This window comes from Vulpes lagopus, chromosome 1, assembly GCF_018345385.1.
Source record: "Vulpes lagopus strain Blue_001 chromosome 1, ASM1834538v1, whole genome shotgun sequence".
Lineage (NCBI taxonomy): Eukaryota > Metazoa > Chordata > Mammalia > Carnivora > Canidae > Vulpes > Vulpes lagopus.
In genome coordinates, this window is record NC_054824.1 from 85416337 (window position 1) to 85433261 (window position 16925).

The 16925-nt window shown below is 35.0% G+C and overlaps 1 protein-coding gene across 25 annotated transcripts in view; it reads left to right on the forward strand.

Annotated features, from left to right (window-relative positions):
- Nucleotides 1–16925, forward strand: part of ZBTB20 (zinc finger and BTB domain containing 20) — a 770327-nt gene that overhangs the window by 148041 nt on the left and 605361 nt on the right. For all 25 annotated transcript variants that reach the window (XR_005985640.1, XR_005985678.1, XM_041765260.1 and 22 more), the window contains one exon: nt 933–984. The gene's annotated coding sequence lies outside the window, so the exon portion shown is untranslated. The remainder of the gene's footprint in view (nt 1–932; nt 985–16925) is intronic.

Sequence of the window (16925 nt, forward strand, 5' to 3'; positions counted from 1 at the left end):
AAAAGTGGCTCATCCATTTGCTTGACATCCCTGCCTCCAAATCTGAGTAGGACCCTGCAATAATAGCCTTGCTTGCTGAGACAGAAAACATAAAGCCATGTTCTCATGTCACTGCATTAGGTACTATACACCAGTTCAAGCTATATTGAACATATTACCCTCTGCTCCCTGTTTCTTTCTGTCGATTTACTTTTTATTCTATAGATTATCTTCCTTTATGCAGATCTCCAGCCTCACTCATTATTTTGAGGATAGGGCCTGTGTTTTATGTTCGCATTTTTCCTAACTCATCAGTACTTACCAGTGTATTATATACAATAGATCTTTGCAAAATCTCTAGTAATTAAGAATAAACAAATACAACGGCTAAGAACTATTTGGGATTTGTTTTTTTTTTTTCAATTATACAGACATAAATGTAAAAAACTGTAATTGTGTAAATTAAGAAAACTATTAATAATACTGTAATAAAGACCCTGGTCTACATCTAAGCCCTGTACCTACAGTGATTTAAATAATATATTTGTGTCACACTTTACTGTGTACTTGTACTCACATATACAAATGAATACGTTAGCTTTTCTTTTTCTTTTTTTTTTTTTTTTTTTTTTTAATTTTTCTTTATTTATGATAGTCACACAGAGAGAGAGGGAGAGAGGCAGAGACACAGGCAGAGGGAGAAGCAGGCTCCATGCACCGGGAGCCTGATGTGGGATTCGATCCCGGGTCTCCGGGATCGCGCCCTGGGCCAAAGGCAGGCGCCAAACCGCTGCGCCACCCAGGGATCCCAGCTTTTATTTTTCTTTTGGAAATTATAGATCTTAGTTGACACACACAAACTCAGCTACCTACTTCTCAAGTTATAAACAAGCTATGGAAATGTAAATTGCTTCCTTGGAAGATTTCTAATTTTAAGTATTTTCTTTTTACAGTCACACTAAAAGAAGTATTAAGAATTGCCCTTTGAGACTCTGAAGACTGAAGGTAATGTCAGTGATATTTTCTTGAATGGGTTTTATCTTCTTGAAAAGTTTCATAATACTTAAGGTCTTGGGTTTACCGCCTCAGGTCTTTATTGCCCTTTAACACATTATATATCTTTTTCTGTCTCTAAAGAATAATCTGAAATTGTAAGTCAAAAAAGAAGAACCCTTGTGTCATGTCAGAATGTCTCAGCCTAATTGGGTGTTGCTATACTTCTTCTTCCTTCTATATGGGAATGTATTATGGCCCTTCCCTGTTTTTGAAATCAGTTCAGAACATTTCTGATTTTATACCTTGCCCTTTTCTTAAATAGACATATTGGCTCAAAGCCAAAAAGTCAGCACCATTCCTCCTTAGGAAGGGCTTTACAACTAACTATATGAGCTAAAAATGCATTTGTTGCAGACAACAAAACCGTGCAAGAAACCATGCGGATGAGATTTAGTGGCTACTTATAGTCACAAGTCCAGAATTTCAGGCAAGAAGTGTACAATAGACTTGTGTTGCTGTATTGTGTATGAAGAGCTCATAGGGATTGAAGAAGGTTTCTGAGACAAGAGGGGGCTGTAATTACTTTGCTTCTTACATGCATGGTTAGATCTTCCAGCAAGAATAACATGGTAGGGTAATTTATTATAGAAGAGTAAATCACAGATTACATTGGAGGGGGATGGGGTGCTGCGATCCAACCATCAGTTTTGTGAATACATACACTTAAGCATGTGTGATAGCTTGTTTTTAATTTCTTTACACCAGTGCACACCTCAAACATTCCGTTTAGCAGTGGGATATGCAAATTGTTCCAAATGCAGCAGCAGTACTTTCACCTGAATGTCAAAACTGTCAGAGAGCTTTAAATCAAATCTTTATAACGTTTTTTTAAAAACCAGCCAGTCCCAAGATTGAGGCACCAAACTCTCTGCAAAAACTTGATTCCCATGCTTCTAAAATGATCCAGTATGTCAACAGGGTAATGTCAAAGTTCTAATTCACCTGCTTTCTAATTTTAACCTTTTAAGGATTTTATTTTATTTGGCTTAATTACGATATTTTCTACAAATTAATGATAAATGCCTTGATTAATAAAACCAAATGTCAGAGAAAATGACAACTTGATGAAAAATTAATACTCGGCAATATTTTAAGGTACAGAAGTACTAAAGATGTACTCTTAAACCTTATACTTCATCAGCTCTTTTTGAAGGTGGGTAACAGCATTATTTTTGCACAGAAGTTTCCATAGCCACATGTGTAGATGCATTTTAGCAATATAATTCTCATCTGTTGTTTTTACTACTAGCTGTTATAGATAGAAATATATTCTTAATCTCTCCTTTTCCTCACAATATTATTCATTTTTATTTCACAAAATCAAGGAAAACTACATTTTAGGTTGGTTATACAGATGAAGCAACCATATTAAGCATCCAAACAACAACACGTGTGTGTGTGTGTGTGTGTGTGTGTGTGTGTGTGTGTGTGTGTGTTTCAAGAGATCTCATGGTATAAAATGTAGTAGTTTGTGACTGGATATCTGTTAGACTGTTAATTCATTTGGTTATGAATATTTCAACTGGAACATTTAAAAATTATTCGGCAAAAGTATTACATACAAAGAGAGAGCATCTCTATTTCAAAGGGAAATAGATTTTAATATGGGGATTTACTTTTTTTTTTCAATATTTTTTTCCTGAGGTTTTATTAAGAGACCTGAATACCAATCAAGAGTTGTAATTTGCTTTTTTTCATATAAACTGTTGGTTAGATTTAAAAAACCTAAAGAACAAGAAATAACGACTGTTTTTTCCCCTTTTATAGAAGGTCATGGAGCTAAAGGATTTTTAAGGATTCCGTGTATTTTTTTCAGTTCACAAACACCAGGATGCCTTTTGGATATGAATACTTAATTATTTGATCAAATGTTATACAGAAATAATACTATGCAGGAATTATAGTTGGTTTTGTTTTTTATTTTCATATTTTCACAGATGAAGCTGCCAACCAAATGAGGGAAGGCACAATGACCTCTTCTGTGTTGTGCTTTTGTTTGGTTTGGTTGTTCAGGGATAAAAAGACACACATAATGCACTGTCAGTGAAATGGACACACTTTGACCATCTGTTCATGTAACGACATGATGGCCATACCTATCAACAGAAATTTCTGCCAACTAATCTTAAAATTACTTTTTTTTTGGTGATATGCTGGGAATTTCTAGATAGGTGTTTCAGGCATGTTGCTATGCATAGTAAGATAAATAGAGCTAAATGTTGGTCAACATCTTGTAAATACAATTATGCTAATCCCAAGGGAAAACATTCTTCAGTGGAGATTTCTGGTACTGTTTAAAATTGGAGATGGATTGTGCTGAATCTTCCTTTAGCTGGCTATAGGTTTTATTGTTTTTGTGTATTGTCTGTTCCAGACATCCAGTCTGTACTGGCAAAGCTGCTTGATGAGTAGGGGCCACCAACATCGCTGCCCTGACTGCTTACATACCTGCCATGAATAATAGATTTGTCAGCTAGTTAAATCATTGCATTGTAACTGCCTCTGTTCCTTCTTAGCTGATCATTGCCCAGATAAGTTTACATAGCATTGTAGCACAAAGCTTCTATTATGTTTCTATACCTGCATTTATTTGTATACCAAAGCATCTATTCTTTTTTCAAATACTGGTAAATAAGACATGTCACACTTCTTTGACAATTCTTAAATTACATATTAAACAATGTACTTCTTCCCTTTGTTTATTGTATTCATCTGCCTTTCGCCAATTTACTTCCATATATGAACCAATTAACTTTTATTCATTAGTTAAAGGATTTCGTTAAAGAAATACTAACACCTACCTTACAATTCACAGTTTTATAAGTTTCCCATTGAGATTCTAGTTATTTGGATTAAGTACTATAAGAGAATGTGATCATATCCCCCAAAATGTTTATGAACAAAGGAGGTAGAATGAAACCCAAAATAATCTTGTTGTACTTGATGTGACATTGTTTGATCCTAGAAATGAGGACAACTGACCAAACCTTATACAGTTAGAATCTTTAGTTTCAGGAAGATGGAGTTGATTTTTTAAACTTTATGCTGGTGTGAACACACACAATGATCAGCTGATGTTCTTTGGAGAATCTAAAGTTTATGGAAAATTGAACCTGTTAGACTATCTCTTATCCGATGGGGAAAAAAAACCTAAAAATGAATTGGTTTTCTAATAGACTTAAAATACATAAATTTATAGTTTCAGTACTTATAATTTGACCATATCTCCTCTCTAAATGACTCTTTACTCCCTTTGGAAACTGCTTTCTCTCCTTTAAGCTCACACTGTTTCACTCTGCAAGTTCAAGTAATTGAGACCTTACTGGTTTGAAAAGATTAAGGCAGCTTCCAGAGTTGCCTACTGTATAACATAAGTACCAGTAGAATGATCAGTTCCTCTCAATAGGATTCATTTACCTTCATTTCCTTTGCAAGCTTGTGTTTATTAATGAATAAACTGCACTTGTGAAACACACTGCTAAATAGATCAATCAAAAGATATCAAGGAAAACCGTGAACATTGTCCAAGATATATAGGGGATTTGTGTTTCCTGCCCAAATGCTGCTTTCATTCTTCCTCCCTATCTACCATCCCCCCTAATATCCAGGTCTCTCTTTGTATCCTTTAGTGATGACAAGATGTTTTTTATTCCTCTAATGAAGTGGGAAACAGATTAACATGCTTTCTTCTTGGGAATTAGATTACTTATTGTAGTACTGCTCAACATATCTTTGTAATACTCCCCAACCCCTACCCACAACTAATTAGTGACTTTCAGAATTAGGGAAAATCTTGGTTGTGTGGTGGCTCTATATTTACCAGTGATCAAGGAAGTGTTACTAATACACTTGTCAGTATTAAAAAAGAATTAAGTAAATAAAGGGCCAGATGGCCGAGCCCAGGACCTATCAGGAACCCAGTATGTGTGGGCTGGTCCAACGGAATGACAGAAGCATATTACCAGGCTAAGTGGAATCAGAGTTAGACTTTCACTTTTAAGAAAAAGGACATTTTTCAAATGTGTTTTCTTATGATATAGTGATTTACATGTTCAGACCTTATTTGTACTAGTAACATTTGAAAGCATGTAGTTCCTTGTATATCAAGAGACCACAGTATTTATGTGTATCAGAAAAGTCTCTTGGAACAGGACACAGTGCATTTTTGCTGGTTCAGAGAAGAATCGTGCTTTGTTCTCTCATGAAAGCCTATGTTTACTGTTATAACTTATTACATTTTATTTTAATTGAATATTTGTCTCCTCCAATAGACTCTACTATGGCTTATGATATAAGGAACCTGGTTATGTAGAGGTTGTTATGGTTTATGGCCAGTTGAGGAACTGGTCAATATTCTCTGTTTTGTTACAGTAAGAGCATTACAATAGTGGTTATAATAAGATTAATTTAAACTGAAGAAATTGAGAAAATAAATTCCCTTCCTTTCCTATGATTTAATTGTCTTTACATGAGTACATATATAAACATCTTGTTTCCTATTGTATATTCCATTTTCATTTATTTTATTTTATCTTGCAACAATATACTTTTTGAAGCCATTTTAAATCTTTGTGGTTAGATAGATAGATAGATATATAGATGGATCAGTGAATTGTTGGGTAGGGAAACTGACTAAATAGAACGTACATTTTCTTTTCTTAGATTTTTCTCTTTACAGCCACACAAATAACGAAGAGATTAGCTAACCATAGGCCTTCCATCTTCTTTCTCTCCATGCCTTCTTTTCAAACTCCAGCAGATATTTAGTCAATGTCTGCTCTGCCAGGAACTTCTCAGGTGCTAGGTAATCTGCTGAACAGTAGAGGCATAGTCCTCATTCTTGTGGGGCTGAGCATCTAATTGGCAAATATAATAAACACATAAGTAAACATTACAGACATAGATATGTAATAAAATGGCTTATTTTGCTGGACTTCTCAACTCTGAAATGGGTTAGGGAATTTATAGTGGAGAAATTATCTTCAATGACCTGCCATATTAATAGTAGTAGATCACTTCTAGGTTAAAAAAATGCAGGTTGGCCAAATTATTTCAGATTAGGTTTTATGGAGTGGGTAGCCTCAGGATGGAGATATATAAAGCAATATTTACTCTCAAGGTGAGTCATAAAGAAACCAGCTTTGTAAACCTGGCTTACTATATATGATGTAAATGACCTCAATATGTGCTTTCAAATTTCAGATTAAAAAATCATGGGAATTTCTAGTATTTTTAAAATGATGAAATATTATCCCTTATAAAGATTACTTATTAATAGTCCAAATTTTTACCCAGGAATTGGGTTATAGTAATGGTGATAAAGGAGTAGGTGATGGAAATGTGTATTTTTCCTTCCTCTCTTTGGACATGTGTGTGGAATATTTTTGTCTTCTGATCAGATTGTTCATTATGCTCCCTTTGGATGTGTGTACTGTTTGGCCTTCCAGCCTTGCATGCTCATTCAAAGGCATTCCAAGTCATTATGCTGGACTTCAGCCTTGTTCAGTAAAAAGGCCATTTCCTCCATCAGCTGTCCACTTGGACATACATCCTTTTTACTCTCAAAAAGATTTTATATGCATTCAGAGTATATTAGATGGATTTGTCAAATTACTCACAGATAATCAGTTTTTTAAAGTTATAATTTGAGCTATGACCTCTCAAACTGTGAATTATAAGGTTTGACCCTTTGGTTCACTGTTTGACACAGCAGCCATTAATTACAGTTTTTAAAGGACATTTTATTTCAGTTAGAATTTGTGTTATGAAAACAGTTTAAGTATTTTTTTTCTTTAACTTTCAGGAATAAATGCTGAAATGTATATGTATGTATGTGTGTTTACACATGTATGTTTATTTATTGTATTTTATTATATGTTATATGTAAATATATTATGTATCATATCTATTTATTATATTAATATATCTGTATTCAAATATAATAAATAGCTAACTTGCATAAGCTTACTAAAATCAAGGGCATTTATGCATATTTTTACCACTACATTACTATACTACCCATCAAGATTTTTCTATAATAACTTGATAACTGAGTTTATACTAAGATCATGCTTATTTTATATAACTCTGGTATTAAGAGGAGACTGACTTTTTAAATATGTTTATCAGGGTGACAGAGACTTTATCATTATTTGAATCTAGGCTTTTCTCTTTTCTTTTCCTTGACCAAGGGTACAGAGGTGGGTATCTACCTAGGAGTGCCTGATATCTAACAGTAATTTGAAAGTCCTCTAGATAGCTCAATCTTGTCAGGCCGGGTGATTTTTACAGATGTGGAGCTCAAGGTTGAGATGAAAAGGACATAGCAGAAAGGTTGGTTTAGCTAAATGTAGAAAGACATCCAGATGTATGGATCTTTTCTGATGAGGTATATAGCTTGCATTGTATTTTCCTTTTAGCCTCATTAGTTTGTGATTTTTTAAGGGAATGTTTACTTCTATTTTTTTTTCAAAAAGCAATAGTAAAGAGTATATAGTAAATGTAGAATTTTCAAAAGACAGAAAATTTCTGAAATTAATTATAAGCAGATTTTTATTTCACTAAGTACATGTAATCATTTTCAGATTTCCCAGAATATCCTGGGATATGAATCTACCTAGCTTTTCTCTCCTCTAGTTTCCATTAATATATAATCAAACAATCTTTTAGATACATTAGATACATTTTAGGAATTTTATTTTCTCATGGCAAAAAAAAATTAATTCTTTGAACTAAATGTAAGGGCTTGTAAATACATCATGGGGATTATGAGATCTGAAAGTAGTTTTTAGAGATCAGTAGGCTGAGAAAAATTCAGTTTAATTTTCAGGTTTGATACTGATCTCATCCTTGTTGGATAAAGATATATATTCACCTTTTTCTATTCTTCATATTACTTAAAAGCTAGTGCAGGATGACACTGAAAATTATATTTAATTAGGTCCCAATCTACTTCCTGAGCCCCTAATTTCCAAACTTCTCTCCCACTTTTCCTATCTGTTCTCACCTTCTTTCCCTAAGCACACAGTTCTTTCCACCTACACTGCAGCATTTGCGGTCTCCTTCTCCTCCTCCTCCTCCTCTTCCTCCTCCTTCTTTCTTCTTCTTTTTTAAAGATTTTATTTATTTATTCGAGACACACAGAGAGAGAGGCAGAGAAATAGGCAGAGGGAGAAGCAGGCTCCCCAGGGAGCCTGATGTGGGATGCCTGATTCAGAACTCGATCCCAGAACCCTGGGATCACATCCTGAGCCGAAGGCAAATGCTCAGCCACTGAGCCACCCAGATGCCTCATTTGCTGTCTTCTTAACACACACTGTCCTGCCATGTGTAATGCCTTTACTCATAGTTCAGTCATCCTGCTATGGCCTTCCTGTGCCTCCGAAAAATGCTGTAGTTATCCTCTAATACAGAATCAACACCTCTTTTTTTAGTGTTTCCTTTACATTTGCTCACATGAGTGTAACACTTACCACACTATATCCTAGTTATGCCCATTGCGTTTCCCAGATGTCAAGCTTCGTGAGGAAAGGGAATATGCCTGTTTCATCCTGTGTTTAGCTCAGACCAGGTACTCAAGAAATGCTTCCTGAATTGGTTAGCCTATCAATAGCCATAGAGAAACTATATGATCGTTTGTACTCAGAATTCATCTACAACACAAACCAAGCAAAAAGGGATCTCTTAACAAGGAGGTGTACTAAGTTTCTTTTGTGTCACTTTGTGATTTCCTTTAGGTCTGAGTACTTGTTTTCATCCTTATTTCTGTAGCTCAGTAAGGAAACAAAAGTGTCCTATACGCTATAGTGAAGTGCAAAAGACGTTTTATTTATGACAACATTTATTAGGAAACATCTTTATGACAAAAGACATTTATTAGGAAAAAAAAAAAGAGGACCAAACCAGTGACTTGTCAAAGTAGTTTTAGATCTTCACATGTGAAATAACAAGGGAGAACAAATACAGAAAGTCTTAGGAGTTTTTAATACTCTAGAATTTTATACTAACCACTAGTGACGATTGTACTTAGATTGAAACAGCATTGTATCTGTGTAGGCTTACCCAGGATCTGAAATTTAGGCAATAATTAGCCTCTCAAATGGATCTGTTTGGAAAGCAGTATAAAATAATAGCTCCCTTCCCAGAGAAGGATGCTGCTGTGCTCAGGCTGCACTCATTTAATGATGTCTCAACTGAAACAGGTGCCTTACTTGCTTTGTTCTCCAGGAGCGGCTTTATAGATTTAAGCACTGAGCATACAGTACACAGTGGCACTATTAACAAATCAGAATGAGGCCAAGGGAAAACTCATCTAGGATCCACACACCTAAATGCAGTTAGTAAACAGAGACACTAACTCTCATTAAGCATAATTAAACCTAATATTGACTGTAAACTGTTACTTACCTTAAACTTCTCTGTAGAGAGTGTGGAAAGGGATTAACCTAGCAGATTGGGACATTAATTACTACCTCTTTCACATTAAAGTTACCATCAAGAAGGGCTATATTCATAAATAAAACATAGAAGGGATTGAGAGACTGAAAATATGTAAATTTACTTTATAAAAAGGAAAGAACAAAACCTAAATTAAAAAAAAAAAATTAGGGAGCTGTGAGCGATGCCAGCCCCAGCAAAATGGAACTCTGGCTAATTACTACCAAAAAAATAGGCTGAAAGAATCACAGAGATGTGTCCTTGCCTTCTGATGGACAGAATCTGCTTCACGGGAGGCTCCTGTTCAGCTGAGTCCTCTTTTTTTTCATGCATAGCTTCCTCCACCGCCGAATCTAATGTGGGGTCTGAGGAGCCAATGAAGGGACCTGGGAGAAATAGAATTTCTTTCTTTTCTTTCCCCTAGTCATTAATAGGCCTTTATTTATGAAATTGATTATAATGATTATATAAATGTTGTTTGATTTGTCAGCGAGAAGGCATAGTGCTGTTTTTTTTGTTCGGTCAAAATGTTCTGGTAACTGGTCTCCTGCTACTATTTAATAATCTCCTTCTTGGGTGCAATCTAAAGAGTATGTTGTGAAGGATATAAAAATGTCAGCTAAATTTAAGATCGACTGTTAAGTTTTTATATTATACCGCTGCCCCAAGGGGGGAGGCCAGGATCTGGGAGATAAAAATTCAAAGAGAAAAGCAAAGTAATGACAACACAAACTTATCTATCAGCCTTAGAATCCTCTTCAAAGTCTATCAGCCTGTCTTGCTTGCTGCGAATGTGTTCTGCTTTCCATTACCTGTTTTGTTTCCCTTCCAATAAAGAACCGTACACTGTTCTCGTTTCTGGGCTTTCTTATTACTTCGCCAGGGTGGGGTTCTGATTTTTGGAACTGAATCTGACCTACAACGTTGCTTAAGGTTGTAGTATTAAACCATGGTTTAGGTTTAACATGTTAGGCTCCTAGCCAGGTCCTAGTGCTGTCATGCTAAATTTTATCTTTCAGGTGCTCATGAACACCCGAGCAATATAGTAGTTGTGTGTCTCAAAAAGGGAGCCTAGAAATTAAGCCTGGAGCATGTACTCATTTTTTTAAGTGAATGTGAGGTTTAATTTTAGAATAAAACCCTTAATTTTTCCCCATGAATTTAAAGCTAGTTTCACAGCTCATGAGATGAACTAATGAAACAGAAATAATTAATGGACAAAAATCTATCCTTCATTTCCCCCATTGAACAAAAATTCGCAAACTGGTTGGATGACAGAGGATGAACAAAAACAGTGAAAGTAAGAGTACTTCTATGCTCTGTTCTTGTAACAATCGTGACATTACGAAATAACCATAACAATGGCACTCTTATTAATCAGACATATTTATACAGAATTAGTGTTGGCTTCTGCTCTATATTACCTTTAGTTTTACATGAACTTTTATTATCTGTGCATATCAAAAGAGACATGGTGAATGAACAAAGAAGCCCTGTTATGAGACAAGTATTATTTGACATTTTGGGAAGCTCTTATTATAGGGTTTCCTCTTAAGTGAGAATAACGGGAAGGTTGTCATTAGTTGCACTATTACAGACACTCTGGATTGTTAAAAACAGAAATGGAGCCCACTTTTTTCCTTGAAGAAGATTCATCAGTTAAAACAATTCGAATGATCCAAGACTTCTGTGACTTGTTGTCCCGTCCACCCCCCCCTCAGTCGTCTGATTTTAACCTGTTAAACAATGATCCCATAAAGCATTTCTTAAGATCATTGTTTTCCCCTTGATTTACAGAGCTAGTTGGCTGTATGGTTATCTTATTTTTTTTAAGATGCATAATAATTTTAGATTTCTGGAAAATCCCTGATTAGACCAAAATGCAGAAGTCTTGCAAGGTCTATAGTCGTTCTGCGAACCAGATGCCTTTTATTTTTCATCCTAAAAGAGGGTAGCTCTATGGAAGTTCTTCTAAGGACTTCACCTCAGGCTTCTGACGGGACTGACTGGGAATTATGGTGAATAAAGCATGATGATGGGTAGTAGAGAATCTCCTCTTAAAATCACTGGGCCTGGAGTTTTTGATTGATCAGTGGTCTTACTTTTTTTTTTTTTTTTCCTACAGCTTGGGATAAAATTTTAAGTACAAAGCATAAAAATAACGCTGTTAAAAAGAGCATTGATTTCATTCCCATTGCAATACATCAGCTGCCTGAATGAGAACAGCAGTTCTGAAAGTGGAGGAAGTAGAGATCAAAATCACCACCTGTGGGGTATTTTCAAATGAACCTCCCCCAAATTGACAATTATTGGTGTAGATCCTGGTTTAAAAGCCAAGATACTAGAAAACAGTTTGACTCATTGATAATTTAGCTGCTTTTATTCTTTTGAAGTTTAAATATAGAGAATAGTATAGAGATTTTATTATTGCAGAATTTCCCCCTATCCTCTATCATGTTTTCCTGTCTTAGATTAACAGACACTGAGTTTGGGGGTTCCGTGAAAAACCAACAAAATCCCTAAAAACATGTAAGGTCTAAGGAAGAAAAAAGGGTTGCTAATTTTGGGACTTAAACACATGTAAAAGCAAGCCACGTTTTCTGAATGAACCACACACACACAAAATCATTAAACTCCTAATCACTCACCTATCCTACATAGCAATAGGGCAGGATACAACTGTTTTGTACAATAAAACAAACTGAATCCTTTTAAAAAGTTATCATTTGCTTATTTGTTTTTAATTTCTAATGTTTTTCTATTAGACATTTTAAATTGGATGCTAGAAAAATAGGCAAAATTATTTAACTTGTGGCTATTCTACTGTCAAGTAGGAGGATACTTAAAAAACCTATTTAACATAAGAGATATCCTCCTTGTCTGGAGTCAAGAGAGTCTTTGGCTTTGAATTCTAGAGCCAGATGTCTTCTCATATTAGGGACACTTACCAAACCATTTATTTAAGACAGGATCACTCTATATACTTAAAAATTTTTTTTATTATTTTATTTTTTGCTTTTTATAAGACACATTGTCCAAATAGCACTGGAAGGTGGCTCAAAGCAGTACATATTTCCACATGTCTTAAATCCCCCACCAGATTATGAACTGTGGGAGGAAGAAATGCATTATTTATAACTTTATATTCTTGTTAATGCTTTGGACGTTGCAGGTATGTAGTACATTTTTAGGTGACTCTTGTTTTTAATGTGGACAATCTGAGGGCAGTGAGGAGAGTCACTAAATTCAAAGGTAATTCAGTGAACTTTTTTATATTAGAATGTGATTCATGTTAATTTTCAAATACATAAAATGTTCAAGGAAATAACTTCACCTGTGACTCACAAATCACTAGTTTCCCCTAGTAGTCAATTATGTATATCCCACCTATGACCTAATCTAAAGCTAGTTATACTTTGGGTTTGTACTATGTCCTTAGTAACAAATCCATCCTTTCATTCACTTAAAAACATTTATTAATGCTAACTATGTGTGAAGCATACAGATAAAAATATAGGGTGCCTGCTCTCAAGAGACCTAGGGTTGCTGGGGTCTCAAATACAAAAGAATTCTGTAACTATTAATACTGTAAGAGAGGCCTAAAAAGGTTACTATGGGAACATAGTAGGAGATCAAGGGAGAATTCATAAAGATAATACTGGAATGGAGATTTGAGAGGTGAATAGGAATTACATGATACATGAAGGTGATACATGAAGGTAAAGGGGAGTGGTGATTGTATTGGGGAGCATTTTAGGAAAATGTTAACAGTGTGCAGGAAAGCCGAGAGGAATGGGAAAGCCTAACTCATTCAACTGCATCTTAGGGTGGAAGTAAGAAGGCAAGATGGGTAATTTTGGTCAGATTATAAAAGGCCATAAATCCTACCTTAAGGAGATTGGATTTTATACTATCACTATTGGTGAGTCATTGGAATATTCATGTAAGATGATATATTCAAGATAGTGGACTTATAATCTATACCACATAATCAAATAGGTATGGAGGATGGTGGAGGAGTCATGAATGAGTCCGCTTCCTAGCTTTGGTGAGTTTTAGTGTTGTTTGTAAAAAGATAGAAAATGCTATTGGCTACTACCCTCTCTTTTCCAAATACACTCAAATTTCTCCAGAGATGTTCATCTTCTCCATTTCATTTCCTCACCAATACATTCACCAGTTCATCTTGTCTGTTTCAGAGACCTCTATCACTTTACCAAAGCTCTTATTGAGATCTCATTGGACATTTGTATTTTCTGACCACTTCCTTCTTTTTGAAATGCTTTTCCTGCCTTTATTTTCCATGGCATCACGCCCTCCTGATTTTTTGCCCTGTTCCCTTATTATTCTCTGATACCTCCTTTGCAGGCATATTAACCCATATCCAGCTATTAAATGCTGGTAATCCTTAAGGTTAGATTCAAAGCACTTCTGTTGGTGCCCAGTGTTTTAGGTATCTTTGTAGCCACAACACATTGAGGTGTTTTCAGGGAACGTACCATAATTCTTTTAAAGTTCTTTTAGGAGGACGATGTTTCAAAGGTTGTATTTCAATACATATTATTTTATTCTTTATTATAAGTGATGTACAGTACTCAGCACATGCCTGTAGGGGAGCTCATATGGTAACTTTGGTAATAATTGTACATCCTATAAAATCTTCCTGATGTTTATGTTTTAACCTTGGGCACTGATTAATCCTCCTTGAATCTTATTTTCTTAATCGGCAATATATGGGCAGCCATCCCAGCTCTTTGAGATTTCATGATGCTGTGGTTTGATATTTTACAACATAAAGAGGATAGTGAACTTTAAAGGATGTTCAGATGACACTTTGAATTCCAAAGTCAAAGTTTATAAAAATGTTTAACTGCCTTTTTTACATCAGTACTTCACATAATGTGTCCTTTACTTAAGGTAATTCCATGCTTTTTGAAATATATATTCCTAATTCTATGTTTACTTGAAAATTTTTAGACAGTTTTTGCCATGAAATTTTGTCAAAAACTTTTTGACAATTTGAATAGATTGTGTATTCTGGTTACTGCACTTACAGATGCTTATTTTAACCTCACAAGGAGCCCAGGTGTAGGATGTTCAATTAACCGCCTGGGGCTTAAGCTTTTGGGGAATCTTACCCCTTTTGTACACATCTCCCTTGTCTGTCTTTGGTTAGCAGCATTGCTTTTAAACTTGCTTTTTGTGATGGTTCACATTGCCAACGTACTATTATTACTCTGTGAAAATGGCCACTTTATAGACAAGTTAAGTTAATATTCAGGGCACAATATTATTTTTGGTCAGTGCCCATTTAATGGTAATGATTCATCTACATCTAGCTTCTTAATTAATTTTAGGATGATCTTTCCATTTGTCACTATTTTTAAACTAGGATCTCCTAATTTGTGTGCTCAAAACATTTGAGGCATGAAAATCTCCTTAATGTTTTCCTACTATGTCTGTACATACATATTTATTTTTCGTTATTTAGTAAAACTGATCTTTGAATTTTTTACTTAGCTAATTTTTTAAGCTAATTTACTACTTTGGTATACAAAAAACAAAAAACAAGAAAATCTTGAAACAACAACAACAACAAAAGAAAACTCACTTGCTACTGGTGTTGGTGTCCTTTGCAAATTTGACCTCATTTTTTATTATTTATTTACCATACGTTTGCAATGTGCAATTTACCTGGATTATCCCCTCAAACCTTACACTATGTGGCCTTCTTTTACTAATCTGAGCAATATTTCAATTTAAAAAATGGTCTTTTCTCTCCTATTTTTTTGTTCACTTTATTATTTAAACATACAGTGTGATATTGTCCATTTCTACTTTTCTCTTCCTTTGTGCTCAGTTTTTGGTCCTTGACATTTTATTGCATAAAAAAGTAAATGGTTGAGCAATTTGTGTGATTTTCTGTTTTAAAAACAATCTTTTGGGGGATCCCTGGGTGGCTCAGTGGTTTGGCGGCTGCCTTCGGCCCAGGGCCTAATCCTGGAGTCCCCGGATCCAGTCCCACATCAGGCTCCCTGCATGGAGCCTGCTTCTCCCTCTGCCTGTGTCTTTGCCTCTCTCTCTCTCTCTGTCTCTCATAATGAATAAATAAAATCTTTGAAAAAAAAAACAACAATCTTTTAATGAGAGACTCCTAACTATAGGAGACAAACTGAAGGTTCCTGGAGGGAAGGTGCATGGAGGATGGGGTAACTGAGTGATGGGCATTAAGGAGGGCACTTGATGTAATGAGCACTAGGTGTTACATGCAACTGATGAACCACTGAACTCTACATCTGAAACTAATGATGTATGTTGGCTAATTGAATTTAAATAAAAAATAAAAGCACTCTTTTAAGTTTCGCTTGTCTATCTTTAACTAATTGTCCATTAGTGTTCTTTAGAGGAAGTGAGAGATCAGTTCCTTTTAGGTTCTAGAAGAAAAAGAGCTGAATAATTAATTTATGACTTTCAGCTTATGGTCTCCCTAAATCATGGTTACACATAGTTTGGTCCTAAGCTTGCCAGAAATTGAGTTTGTGAAAAAATTAAGTGCAAGGTTACCATCTCTGCCTAATTTATAAAATCAGATTATTTCTCTTGATATTTTCTATTATTCCAAACTTAAAATCTATACTTGATTCTGCTCTAAATAAGAAAAAATCCCCCACTCAAGTGCAAATGTAAATATTAAGCTGCAATAGGAAGCTAAGAGCTGATTTCATCTTCACTTAAAATTTTTTATATATTATACTATTCCTTGATTCTGTGGGTAAGGCTGGCAGATGAAGCATTATGAGCTGTTTATTACTGTCACACAAAGTCAGTCACAGGAAGCAAGAAATATTTGAACTCTAAAAAAATATTATAATATAAATTCTTTAGACTAGAAACCATGGTTTCTTCGTGGATCTTTTCTATAGAAGATCCACCAAGGAGTAAATAGTCAACATAGATTGATGGTAAAAATGTCTGAAGTTTAGCTTTGAAAGGGAGCTTTTTAAATAACTAATCTTGGTTAGCTTTAGGGAAAATTTCTCTCCTGAAATGCTATGTATCAAAAAGCACAAATATTTGTGTGGAGGCACTCAAATAGAGATAAGTCCATTTTTAGTACATTGTGTGGGGAGTGACATGCGTGGAAGTCCATTAATAGCAATGTATGTTGTGTTCCTTTCATTTTATTTTGCTAATGAATTTAGTATCAGATTGATGGGTGCTTGGAACAGAAGACAATTTGCAGAAGTAGTTAGAGCAGTGTATATCCCAGCTAAAGGGCTGCAAAATGATCTTTACTGGAGGTCAAGCTCTAGATACAAAAGCATAGGTAGAAACATGTGTTTCTCATCAAGTATGAATTGAACTAGTAACCTTCTGTCTGTAGATTCATATTTCTTTACAGAGGGTGACATCACCTCCTAGGTAGCATTTAGAAATGTGTGGTTGTTATGGTG